Consider the following 13842-nt stretch of genomic DNA (forward strand, 5'->3'; position numbering starts at 1 on the left):
CAACACGAGATCGCCATAACTGCTCCATCACGTTTCTCCATATCTCCAACATGTGATCGCCATAAACACTCCGCTGCATTTCTCCATATCTCCGAAATGTTTCACCGACCAACGAGCAGCACATGTTCTGTTCTATGCTCTATGGAGAAGACCCAGTCTTCGATCTCTCCCTACACGTGCTACAGGCTCTACGCTCTGCGTTATGGGTGGTCGGCTGTGGTTCCTTGGTCACACCTGTTCCTCCTACACATGCACGGGCTCCGCGCTCGACGTTATGGACTATGGGCTAGCCAAGGCCGAGAGCTCAGTGAAGAACTAGTTGCTCGGACACCACTTATACTACGTTTATCTACAAGTTATTTCGCCAACCGCCTAGCAGCACACGTTTCGCTCTATTCTCTATGGAGAAGACCCAGTCTCCGATCTCTCCCTACATGTGCTACAGGCGCCATGCTCTATGTTATGGGTGGTTGGATGTGGTTCCTTGGTCACACCTATTTCTCCTATGCGTGCACGGGCTCCGTGCTCGACGTTATGGACTATGGGCTAGCTAAGGCCAAAGAGTTCAGTAACGAACTAACTGCTCGGACGCTATTTATACTATGTGTAATTGCATTTAGTTTAATACTACAATAGTTTTTCATCGCAATACCAGCAAACTGCATAAACATGCACATGTCAACATTTATACATATACATAAATGTTTGTCTGTGCCCTTGCATGTTTTAACTACTCTATTTAGTTCTCCAAGCAGATTATCGGGCTTCGCCATCGCCGTCTGTCTCATTGAAAAGGTCAATGTCACCGGCTAGCTTCTTCGCCGCGTCTTCCACCTCATCCGCCAGCTGCTAGGTGCTCTGCCTCGCCCATCCCTTCGGTGAATCTGGCCCCTATCGCCTGAAGGTCAACGGCTAGGTAGTGGGATCAGACCACCGCAAGGGCGTGAGTAACGGCGGTAACAATGGTGTCATGGTTGAAGATCTTTAAGTTCTCCCACGCCACCTTGCACCTCTCGGTGATGGTGTCTAGACGCTGGTGGCCTCGACGTCAGGCTGATGAGTCATCTCTAGGTCGATGCAGTCGAGTACCGGTTTGACTCCGATGACTATGTCGTCAAACTTGTTCCTTTGGGTCCTAGCCTCCTGCTGTAGCAAATCAAACTATGCCATGACCCTCCGATGGTAGTCTACAAGCATTACAAGGTTCCATCAAGCAAGGAAACTACTTCAATAGTAACTTCAACCAGTAAGTACTCACCCTTTAGCTCCTCGGCCAGTTTGTTCGCTTGCCCTGACTCCTCCATCTTCTCCTCATGGAGTTGCTCGATGTTTTGGCGTAGTTGGCCAAGCTCCTGCATCTTGCTCTGCAAGCACAACGATCGTCAGTCACAATATGGTTTTTCAATAATGAAAAACACATTTGTCGATACGCCATACCAGCTTTCTGCTCGAAGATGCTTCTGAGCTGCTTAGACTTCTGCTCTAGTTGATTGGAAGCACTCATCAGCTACTCGGAGATAGTGGCCAGCTACTCAGACTTGCTCCACAGCTGCTCGGACGCATCCACCAGCTGCTCAGATAGGACGCCCTTCTAGTATTCTAGGTCCCGCGCATTGGACTCAGCAAGGTCTTGCTCGTGCTGGGCCCTCTAAATGTTTCTCTCCATTAGCTTCATCGCCTCTTGGAGCTTTTCATTCTCCTCAGCGAGGGGCTTCATCCTCTTTATTAGCTGGCACCGCTGCTCGGCAGTCCGAGTTATCCCCTGCAAAAACGCCAAGATTAAGAAGAACAGTCCCCAATGTTGAAGATGAACATTACAGATGCAGTACTGACCTTGATCTGCTTCATCACTCTAGCAAGGGTCGACTCTAGTCTCCTGAGCTCCCTGGTGGTGTCCTCCTCCTCAACAACCACCATCTCATCGCTGCGTCTACGGAGGATTCGGACAGCTTGGGGTCGAGATTTCTCACGTTCGATCTCTTCCACCTTGCCCTCCTCCGCTGCAGATGGAGGCACCACTAGGGGGCTCCATGGCCGGATAGCTAGTCCGAACACACCCTTCGACACCTCAAGGAGCACCATATGCTCCTCGGGTACTATAGGTTTCTCTGCTCCAGCCTTCGACGCGGCATCGGCGACTCCAGCCTCTACTCCTAAAGACCCGATGGCTTCTGCCATTGCCCCGGGCATCGTCGCCGACCTGTCTGCCACCAACGCCATCCGTTCATCACCGCCAATTCCACCAGCAGGGGCGGTTGACTCCTCCGTCGGCTGCCAAGCACTCGGGGACTCCGAGACGAGAGCTGCCGGCATTGCCTCCACCCCGGGACCAGCCCTTGGCTGTTCATTTGTTTGGACAGGCCGGGTCAGATCCTCTGCATGCCTCGCACTGCATTAGATCAGCTCATCAATCGCTAAAAAAGAATAAGGATATGATAGCCAAATAACTCCAAGACAAGGTTACTTACGTATCAGCTTTCTGGTAGATTTTTTTGAACTGGTGCTGCTGACCTGAGCCCACAACTGCAGCCTTGGGGTTGATTCCTATGTCTTGGGGTGGAGGTCTCGCGGTCTCTGTCGTCGGCCTCTCCTCCACCTGCCGCTCTGGGACTCCCCTTGCCTGCTGTTTGGGGACTCCCTTTGCCCGCCGCTTCAGAACTCCCTTTGCCTACTGCTTGGGGACTCCCTTTGCTTGCTGCTCGGGGACTTTTGTCGCCTGCTGTTGGGGGACTTCCTCCCCTCCCTTCGATTATTCCTCCACGCGCGTGGTGCGCGAAGGCGCTTTCATGCTCGGTGGAGGAGCCACTGGAACTTCGTCATCATCCGACCACTCGGACATCACAGTACTCCACGTCCGACTGGTCTGGTCACCACCAAGCAAGATGCCACCCAGTTTGAGGGGAGCGGCACCCGCTATCTATCTCTTCTTCTAGGTCGGCTCATCTACCGCTGCCCTCTTCCCCTAGACTTTCTTTGACACCAGGGATGGACTCTCCGACAAGATGCTAACAGCTCCCTCCTCAGGCTGTGTTGCTGGCTGGGCATCTACTACCTGCGGCCAATCGCCCCTTGGCATGCCCGAGAAGTACACCGCTCTTTCCTATGAATGGATCTTTGCATAAGTGAATCATTCCACTGCACGGCAACGACAATGGATAAAAAACATCAAGAACACACAATTGAGATATTTACCTAAGGAGGTAGATTCTTGTAGTGAAAGGGTCTCATTTGCCCTGGCAAGTTGAACGAGGCAAGTGGAGTGAATAGCTCTGTGGCCCGCTCTTGCACAACGTCCCTTGATATCATCTCTGTCCTCTCCCGGGTACCATCGGTCTCCCCCTTGAAATCAAAGGCTACGTGGGCCCTCTCCTTGAAGGGCTAGATGCGGTGCACTATGAAGCTCACCACCACCAGTCCACCGTTGGTCTTCATGCCCTTTATTATGCCAAGGAGCTCCCTCACTTGCTCCATGTCAGCACTATTTGGTTCCTCCGACTAGCTCTTTTGGCTCTCCAGGATGTGGTCGACGTCGCAACAGATTGCAATGTGGCTCTGCTTCATGTAGAACCACCTGGCGTTCCACCCCTTCAGCAAAGTATTCAGTGGTACAGTGATGTACTCACTCGCCATCCCGTCCCAGAGTTGCAGACATACACCGCTGACCACCTTGGAACTGTCGCCACCTTTTTTCTACAACTAGAACAGGTGTCTGAAGATGTTGAAGTGCGGAAGAATCCCCAGATACGCTTCGCAAAAGTGGATAAAGATCAAGATGTGCAAGATGGTGTTTGGGTGGAGATTGCATAGACTAAGTGCCCAAAACTCCAACAGATCCCTCAAAAAAGGATGAACAGGAAATCCCAACCCTAGCCAGAAATAATCCTCAAACACCACTACTTCATCAGTATGAGGCATTAGGAAGGGCTCACCGCTGGCTGGCCGCCATCCGGCGGTGACACGATCAGGAAGAACGCCCGCCTCCACTAATCTATTGAGCTCCACCTCCCCCATGCACGACGGCACCCACTCTTCGTCACAGCTAGCTCTGATGCTTGTCTTTTTTGGGCTCGCCTTCTTTGGGTTCACAGCTCCCCTCTTAGGTGCCATCTCTCAGATCCAAATTAGGGCAGGTGGCGGAAGCGCGTGTGGATGTGAATCTAGAAATGTGAGGGCTGAGGAGGAAGATGAAATGGCAAAGTGGCAAAGGTGGGAGCATGGGGTGCGGCGGCGTAGTTATAAAAGCACTCCTCCACCTCTTCACATTCGAGAGTTTTTGGGAAACCGCTCCCACAATTTGCGCCTCTCCAATTTCTCCACAACAGTGTGGTGGGCCGGTACCTAGGATTTCGTGCAAATACAGCCTGTATCACCCACTTCTTGCCGTGATTTGTTACTGCTCACCGAATATTCGCCGACTTCTCCGCCAACCGTTATGGCTCAGTAATTACTACTGTACAACCATTACTCCGGTATTTTCTCCGTGATTTAATTTCTTCAAGATTTCCTCTTGTGGCTTGGGGACTACGTCAGCACTACGTCTCGGTTCCTCAACGCATTGGGGACTTTCTTCTATTGACTGCTATTTCTGACCCTGGCACCACGTGACCACATCACCTACTGTCAGGCTCGGGGACTAAGTGGGCACACTTCACCTCGTGGTGAATGTGCTTTTTCTCATCTCGACGCTATGCCTGGGGACTGGCTACCTGCTTGGCTGGTCTTCTGCTATTCTTCTACTTTGGACCCTGGCACCATATGACTACGTCATCTACTATCAGGGTCAGGGACTAAGTGGGCACACTTCACCTCGCGGTGAATGTGTTTGCTTTATTCTGGAAGACTCCGTGCCTCTTGAAGCTGAAGAAGACTATCTCACTTTCTCGTGGTCGGACTCTAAGTGGGCACACTTGGTCCACTGTGAAGAAATTTTTGATTCTAAACTTGAGCTTCTTACACCCTTATGGCAAGCCGTACTTGGGTTACACTACTCGATGATGGCTCATGCTGCTCGACGACAGTTCACATTGCTCGGCGACGGTTCATGATGCTCGGCGATGGTTCACACTGCTCGGTGACAGTTCACAGTGCTCGACAACTGCTCACAACAACTCGGCAACTCATCATGGTGGTCAGACCATGAGTTTGACTGCTCGGTGATGGTTCACGCTACTCGGACAAGCTCAAGACAACGTTGGACAATGGGTACAAGGTGCTCAGGGACTAGCTATGGGGGGTACGACCCCGGATACCCATGGTAGACCACATGGGCTGCGCCCCTAGGGGCGGCCCAGCCCACAAGACAAAGCCTTGCGGGGCACGACACTACTCGGTGCCTCTCGCAAGACACCGAGAAGATATCCTGAAGATACTACAAGATCTGTTAGGATACGTATGATCCTATGATTCCTGTAATCTATTATTACTTTCTAGTTATCTCTCAGATCTAACTGACTTGTAACCCTACCCCCTGGACTATATAAGGAGGGCAGGGACCCCCTCCAAACTCACGCAATATCATACGATAGCCAATACAATCCAACAGACCACAGGAGTAGGGTATTACATTATACTGATGGCCTAAACCTATCTAACTCGTGTGTCTCTATTGCCTTCTTGTTCTTGATTACACACCTCTCTGCCGATCAATCTACCTTTGTGGGATACCCCTTGGATTACTACCGACGATATTCTGTCGACACCTTCCTTTCCATCTCTAGAACATCCCCGGCTATAAAAATAATGCGCCGCACTCTGCCGCATTTTCCAGACCCCTTCATAGCAGCCGCAGTGCCTAGAGCTCTCGCATCGCCGCTGCAAATCCTCGCTGCTGTAGCCGCTCGCCAACCCACTCGTCCGCAGCTCCATCGCTGCCCTCATCATTGTGCCGAGCTCAGCATCAAGGTTAAGAAGCGCCCAACGCTCTTTGCTTCTCCCTTTTGCTCTTGTTTGCTCACATGCCATTGTCGTGGCTTGCAGAACGCTGTCGTCCGCCCTCGAGCCGCTCGCTTTCTCTGCTTCGTCTCCTTCCACAAAATCTCCCATGGTGAGCTCACCGTGATCTCTGCTCCATCCCCGTTTTTCCCCACGTCGAATCATGGCCAAAAGCTCACCGCCGGCAATGGCTGGTAGCCATGATGTCTCCTGTTCCATCCGACACCCCTCTCACTTTCATCTTCTCATTGAATTTCTGCCGTCTAGATCGAGATCAATGGCTAAGATTAGAAGATACCCCTTCGCCGGTTATTTTGTTAAAGAGACCCTGAGTTTTTATCAAAATTATGTCCACCTTCCTCGACGCAGATTTAAACTCAGATTTTGATTTATTTTAGTTCGTAATTAGTTCACGTTAATTATAGTTCTGCCATCTGGTTCATATTTTCATCATAACTTCACCGTTTTAGCTCCGTTTTCGGTGATTCTTGCGTTTGTGTGTTTGTAGCGATGTGTAGAATGATTTTATAAACTTTTCAACTTGTTTTCCACTTTTGGTGTACTATTCTAATTATAGATCTTGTTTGCTCCGTGCATGAATGCATAGATGATTGTGTGTTGATGTTTGATGATCGAGTATAGATGGTGAGCGGTATATCGGTGAGCAAGACCAGTACTTTGACGACCAGCAGAGGATCAATAGGAGTTTGCTGAGCAAGATAAGTATAGCATGGGATCTTCCTTGTTGTCTTATTCACTGTTAATCATTTAATCATATGCATGTGTCTAATTTGTTACCCGTAAGGATGTCCTAGTGATTTGTTATCTTGCACCTTGTTACCTATGGTTTACTTGCATATGGGTAGTTTTTGCTAGCGCTCAATTTAATTACGCATGATCTTAATAAAGACTAATGGCATATGCAATGATGTTTAAAATGTGATTTTTAGCAACATGGTATCCCTAAGGACTTATCTATGAGCAAAATTCGGGACTTACAGTACAACGTTGAGGGCTACATGGCTCTAGCTTTAGTCAAGTATGAAGACCTTTTCTAGCTTGCTAGTGGTTACCTTTATGACGCAAAAGGGTCTGACACGTTGGGTATAGTGCGGCCTCTGTTAATTTGCGTACTTCTGCATGAGTGTGTCTCCTTAAATGGGGCTCTATACTTGCCTGCCACTAAAACCTAGCGGCCCTAACTTGTTAGACGAGCTTTTGAAAGACTTCATAGTGTACCCTTGCCTACTCACCTTGGGAGTGTTATGGGATTCATGACTGCTAGGCAAATGGGAATCACGAGTCACAGTGAAAGTGTATGACCTCTGCAGAGTGTAAAACTAGTATATCAGCCATACTCACGGCCACGAGCGGCCTTGGACCCTTATGGAATAGATGATCACTAATGGATTATTTGTTTATGCTATTCATTATTCATGTTTACCTGATCATGTGCTTATATGGGTGTTGACGGTTGTTAATGTTAATTATAAACCGTCAACATATCCTACATATATAGGTCCCATTCGCTTCGCTGAAAAAACAAGCCGAAGCCCTATTCTGACTGATTTGTTGTGAGAGAAAAACACTGTTCCCGCTGAAAAAACAAGCTGAAAAGTATGGATTATAAGAGAAGCGAACAGGGCCATACTTAGTTCCATCACCAAACATAGGTATAGGGGTTTAAACTAACGAATTTAATGAGCTTTGGTGAATATGTGAATGCAGGAGGATTTATCCAAAAAAATGGCCCCGGGACCACTGTCATACACTCTAAACAATCAAACCAACAACAATAAGTGACTCAACTCACGAAAACTACAAAAGGCAACTTAATACGGAGTCAAGGACCCACCGCTAGAGGGGGAGGCCCAACCGCCACGAAAGTGGGCTAGCCGGCCCAACCCCTAAGCTGGTTCGATCCACTCCGGAGCCCGTTCGCTCTCCGCTGCCTCGTATGCGTTTCTATGATCCACACCATTGATTTTAAGGTGGTTTTATGTCAGTTTATCCAATAGTGATCGATGGAGTTGATGCTGATCAATGATGTGGCAATGCCTTGCCCCCTACTCCATCTCCCGTATATAAGGCGCCCCTACCCCCTCTAGGGGGCCATCTCTCATTCAAATCAAGATACACCACAAGAGAGAAATCTCCACCAAGCTCTGAAGATGTAGAAGTAGAATAGTTAAGGTTGAGGGTTTGGGAGAGTTGAGCCATGCTCAGGTTCTAAACAAATCTTCAGAGGTCTGGTATATCTCTGTATCTTACCTTTGCAAGACTTATGCTTTAATATAGTTATCTTCTCTATTTACTTTTATGCCTTTCATGTGTATGGTTAGAATAGTCATCATATCTTAGCATGGGATCTCCACTCGCATCGAGTGCTGTAGTTATCGTACGTGGCTAGAGTAGTAATCGGTAGTATAGGCAGGGTGTCTAGACTATAGGCTACCTGAGATTGCGCCCAATCCTACGGTTAGTTGTGCTGCCCCAGAGGTGACAGCTCTATCAGGCCGTTACAATCCACCACGTTAGGATTGGTGTTCGTAGAGCTTTAGGCAGCCTTTCCCCAACTATGCTTTCTCACCCCCCTCAAGATTTGGAAAGGTACTATTGCTCCAAAGTGTTATTGTGTGTGATCGCTATATCTACCTATGAATTAGTTATATCCTATAGAACCAAAGTAAAAGAGAAGTACTTAGGGACCTTGAACTCACCCGTTGTCCTCTCAAGTTGGCTAAACTACTCATTTATTTTATCATAGAATTCTCCTATGTGTGTGTCATTATTAATAACTCTTATCATTACCATCACATACCCCCACTTTAGTCTAGTTGGTATACTAGTTAGTAGATACATGATGGTGAACCATCAACTTCTTTAACCATTGTTTCCCTGTGGATAAATACGATACTCTGTAATACTCCCGGGTGAAAGCTACAACGGTATCCATGCGCTTGTGCATTTATCTGTGTGCGTTTAAAATACCAACAATGGGCTTGTGATAAACTCATTGCTACTCAATTGCTTAAAATTGTGACTCAATAAAAGCTAAATGCAGTTAAACCCATGTCTACCTTTGAGCCTCATGAACCCTGTGTTATTCTTGTTGAGTACGAGATGTACTTACGCTTATTTATTTTTACTATTTGGATAAAAATCCCGGATGGGTAATAGATGACAATGATTATGAGGATTTTCCTGAGGATTTTTAGACTTGCGATCAACCAGTCGACCGTCCCTATGGCTATGGTGGCGCCATGGAGTTATTTTTATTTATTTTCGCTTGCTAGATTTTGATATATTTATGTAATGGGATTTAATACTTGTGATTTAATAAAGCACTGTGCTTGGTATTCTCCTTTAATTTGTCTCTATATGTGTGTAATTGATTCCTGGGCACACATATAATTTATATCCAGATTTGCATTTAAATTTGGGTATGACATTAGGCTTTTCATTTAACTTACTTGGTCGAAGTGTCTTGGGCCGTTAGGCTTTTTGACTGGCTTCGCCCTCGTGTATCTTTGGAAGGTAGAAGTTATGAGCCCTTAGGCTTTTGACTGGCTTCATGCTCGCGTATTTTCGTAGGGTCGAAATTATGAGCTCTTAGGCTTTTTTGTCCGGCTCCGCTCTTGCGTATTTTCAGAGGGTCGAAGTTATAAGCTCTTAGGCTTTTTGATTGGCTTTGCCCTCGCGTATTTTCGGAGGGTCGAAGTTATGAGCCCTTAGGCTTTTTAACTTGTAAAGTACAACTTTCAAGACCGAGGAATAGATAATTGTGTGGCTTCTACAAAAAGAGCGATCTGCAAATAAAGTTATCAAATAATTAAGCAAGTTTCGTCTAATCCTTAGCAGCGTAGTTTTCTTCCGGAGTTGGTCATTTTGCTAGAAATAATCACTTCTGAGAGTAATGTGTCCTGAAGATGACCGCAGCTGATGTCTTCGGGTGCAGGCTTCAAGTGGCATGCGCAGATGCGAAACACTAGAAAACTTTGCTGTAGCTTAGACGAATAAAGCTTCGCCGCTTCCGCGTATTGAGCACATGAGCCCAACAATATCTAGAATGCACAAAGTTGGCATATTTCAGATGCACAAAGAATTGTAGTGGCAAAGTTTTTTTTTATTTTTTTTCTTCTTCTTTCCTAGAAAAAAAGATTTTACTTCTTTACCGAGTGTAAAAAAAAACACTCAGCAAACCCCATCTTTGCCGAGTGTTTTTTTTTTCTGACACTCGGCAAACCTTCTCTTTACCGAGTGTTTTTTTTTTGCCGAGTGTTTTTAGTGCAGCACTCGGCAAAGAACTTGTTTGCCGAGTGCCCGAGAGAATACACTCGGCAAACATAAAAACACTCCGCAAATTTGACGTTTCCGGTAGTGACGGTAGTTTTTCAATCCATGAAAAATGTAATACTATGTTTCCAATTAAACCTTTTTTAAGAACAAAAGCTAGATATTAATTTCTAGTCTGGTCAAGAAATATAGTCAAGAATTACTGTACATAGCTCCGCCGTAATGGGCCAGGTCTTGGTAGATCTCTGCACCGCCCTGCCGTCGTGGAGCTCCGGTGACATCCTAGCTCGCCACGGCTGCTGCTCAGTTGGATTTGCATCCAATGGACAGAAAACGGGGTGCCCAGGACCCGAGCTAGATAGTCCTGCTTTTACAAACGCGTGGCTAGCTATATTTGAGACTAGCATCTTCTTTACTATATCATACACCGTCGATGGATATGTGTCGGCCGGTGGTCACGACAAACGGCAAACTCCATATAGCCTCTCTGCAAAACGAGCATGCATGCATGCATGTTCTAGAGATTATTTTAGCACAAGGCTTTTAGGTGACAAAGCCAAGGTGATGGGGGCAGGCATATGCGAGCATTATACAAGCGCCGCGTCACTCCTACTGCTGTCCGTTCTGTACGTGTACCAGCTGATCGAGCCGGTGAGGTCAACATGCATGCATAGCATGGTGTTTAGGTTGTACTTACCCTGCGAAAAGCTAGATGGAGGAGGTGGAGGTCAGAGCTGGAAAGATCCTGCCATGCATTACCGTACCAGGCTCCCCCAATCCTCAATAAAACTAATCACTACGAAATTAGTTTACCAGATCGATCATGCTCATCATTCCATTTCAAGCTTGTGGTTTTGTCCTATAAATACGTGCCCATTCCACACTTCGTTAAACCAACTCGATCGAGCAAAGCAGCTAGCTAGCTAGTACCATCGCTTGCGAGTAGTGTGAGCTAGCTGCAGAGTGATCGGGACGTTGTTTGAGTAGCTAATAATGGCACGGCGGCAGTGTAGCAGCAGCGGCTGCGGCCTCGCGGTGGCGATGCTCGCCGTGCTGTCGTCCGTGCTCTGCTCGGGGCACCCGGTGCCGGGCGGGGGGTTCCCGCTGCAGCCGCACTTCTACGACCACGCGTGCCCGCAGATGCAGGCCATCGTGGGCTCCATCGTGGCGAAGGCGCACGCGGAGGACCCGCGCATGGCGGCGTCGCTGCTGCGGCTGCACTTCCACGACTGCTTCGTGCAGGGCTGCGACGCCTCCGTGCTGCTGGACTCCGACGGCAGCGGCAGATTCGTCACCGAGAAGCGCTCCAACCCCAACAAGGACTCGATCCGCGGCTTCGAGGTCGTCGACGAGATCAAGGCCGCGCTGGAGCACGCCTGCCCGCACACCGTCTCCTGCGCCTGACATCGTCGCCGTCGCCGCCAGGGACTCCGTCGTCCTGGTACGCACCAATACGAACTAATTAATGCAGCGTCGTTCAGCATCGTTGTCTATCCACCGTTGTCGATTTATTTACATTATTACTCCGATGGTCGCCGCCGAACTGCATGCAGACCGGCGGACCCGGCTGGGAGGTGCCACTGGGGAGGAGGGACTCGCTGACGGCGAGCCTGAGCGGCTCCAACAACCTCATCCCTGCGCCCAACGACTCACTCCCCAGCATCATCGGCAAGTTCGCCAACCAAGGCCTCGACGTCGTCGACCTCGTCGCGCTCTCAGGAGGGACACACCATCGGCGACTCGCGCTGCGTGAGCTTCCGGCAGCGGCTGTACGGGCAGAACAACAACGGGCAGGTGGACCGGACGCTGAACCCGGCGTACGCGGCGGAGCTGCGGGGGCGGTGCCCGCGGTCGGGCGGCGACCAGAACCTGTTCGCGCTGGACCCGGCGACTCAGTTCCGGTTCGACAACCACTATTACCACAACATCCTGGCCATGAACGGGCTGCTCAGCTCCGACGAGATCCTGCTCATGCAGAGCCGCGAGACCATGGAGCTCGTCCACCGCTACGCCGCCGACCAGGGCATCTTCTTCGACCACTTCGCCAAGTCCATGGTCAAGATGGGCAACATCTCGCCGCTAACCGGGAGCGCCGGCGAGATCAGGCACAACTGCAGGAGGGTCAACCACTTCTAACTTCTAAGGAGGATGCATATATGACGTGCGCCTGCTGCTTGGCCGGCTATCCGTGGTGGTCTTATGCTTTGATGAATTCATTCTGGATGCATTTTGCTTCGTGTTTCATACTTGGATTTAAGTAGTGTGCAGGAGTCGTAAATGATTGAAATTTCTGTTTTAATTTGGTGCCGTTCGATCTCGAGTTGATTTTTCACTCATGTAATTTGCAATTCGTGTACCAAGAAATGATCCAATAAAATTCAGCGTCTGTGTCATTTGCTAACACTATGTAAAAAAAACCACGTATTCTCAATGTCACCACATATGCCAGCACTAAAGCGCGTCCTGCAGTAGCTCAACTGCAGACGCGCCTTTCTAACACGCGTCTGTAGTAAGTCATCGGCAGGGGGCACCGGTCCGGCGAGGTCAACACGCGTATGTAATAAGAGCTTACTACAGACGCATATTGGTAAAACGCGTCCGTGACAAAGCTACAAACGCTCATTTATGTAACGCGTCTGTATCTGCATCAATTATTACAGACGCATGTTGTGATTTCTGAATCTTAGATAACAGGATCAAACCCTACGGACACGCGTATGAGACACACGTCTGTAGTTAGATCTCTTATTGCAGACGTGGCCTGCTCTATACGCGTCTGTACTTTTATGGCAGACGTATGTTTCGTACGCGCGTCTGTAGTACTTGCCTGCGTACTTAGCCGTTGGCATGTGCTAACGGGCAGAGGGAACTTGGGGCGTGTACGGATCACAGCGGGCAGTGCCCGTGGACTCTTGTGCGGCTCTCATGCGGGCGGTGCCCCACGCAACGCCGGCCTGCGGCTTTGAGGCGCGCAGGCAGAGTTGGCGGGCGGCGGGCGGACTTGCGCGACGCGTGCGCAAGTGGGCGGCGGAAGGAGGGCCACACTGACAGATGATGGGGCGCGCTGCTGTGGTGGGTGGCAAGACGGAGGTGCTCGCTGCTGCAACGGGCGGCGGTGGGCGGCCGTAGGGCCGCGCCACGTAGGTGGCTAGGCAGTGCTTTGGTCTCCTCCAGAACGCCGGTGGCCAGGGCCGTGCTCTCCGCGTTGGTGAGGAAGTCTTAAGCTCGAGCCGCCGACGCTCCTCTCTTTCCCTCTTCTCTGCCGGAGCACTGCCATGCCGCTCAACGACGAAATTCATCGCCGTTATTCCATCTTCGCCCAATTGCCCGCGCTCCCAGCTGTGCCTAGTTCTTGCGGGCCTCCTCAAACCGTTCTAGCCACCTCTCGCCGCCGCAATAGCCTTCGGCACCGGTTGCTGCCGCGGTCTTGCCACCATGGCCGCCATGGGCACCTCGCCGTGGCTCCTCTCGTCATCCTGTTTATTGTTTTAGCTCCCATGCAACTCTGTAATGCTCATCGGCTCCATTTGTTTATCTCTACCGCACAAGTCGCGCCGGTACGGTGACCTCTCCACCAATTCACGCCGCTGCACCGCCATCACTGCCGGCCATCTA

The 13842-nt window shown here is 49.6% G+C and overlaps 1 pseudogene; it reads left to right on the top strand.

The window, feature by feature from the left end:
* Window positions 1-11190: 11190 nt before the first annotated feature.
* On the top strand, window positions 11191-12520 carry LOC136494346 (peroxidase 72-like; annotated as a pseudogene).
* The last annotated feature ends 1322 nt before the right edge of the window (window positions 12521-13842 follow it).

The sequence above is a fragment of the Miscanthus floridulus genome, chromosome 11, assembly GCF_019320115.1.
Source record: "Miscanthus floridulus cultivar M001 chromosome 11, ASM1932011v1, whole genome shotgun sequence".
In the NCBI taxonomy this organism is placed as follows: domain Eukaryota; kingdom Viridiplantae; phylum Streptophyta; class Magnoliopsida; order Poales; family Poaceae; genus Miscanthus; species Miscanthus floridulus.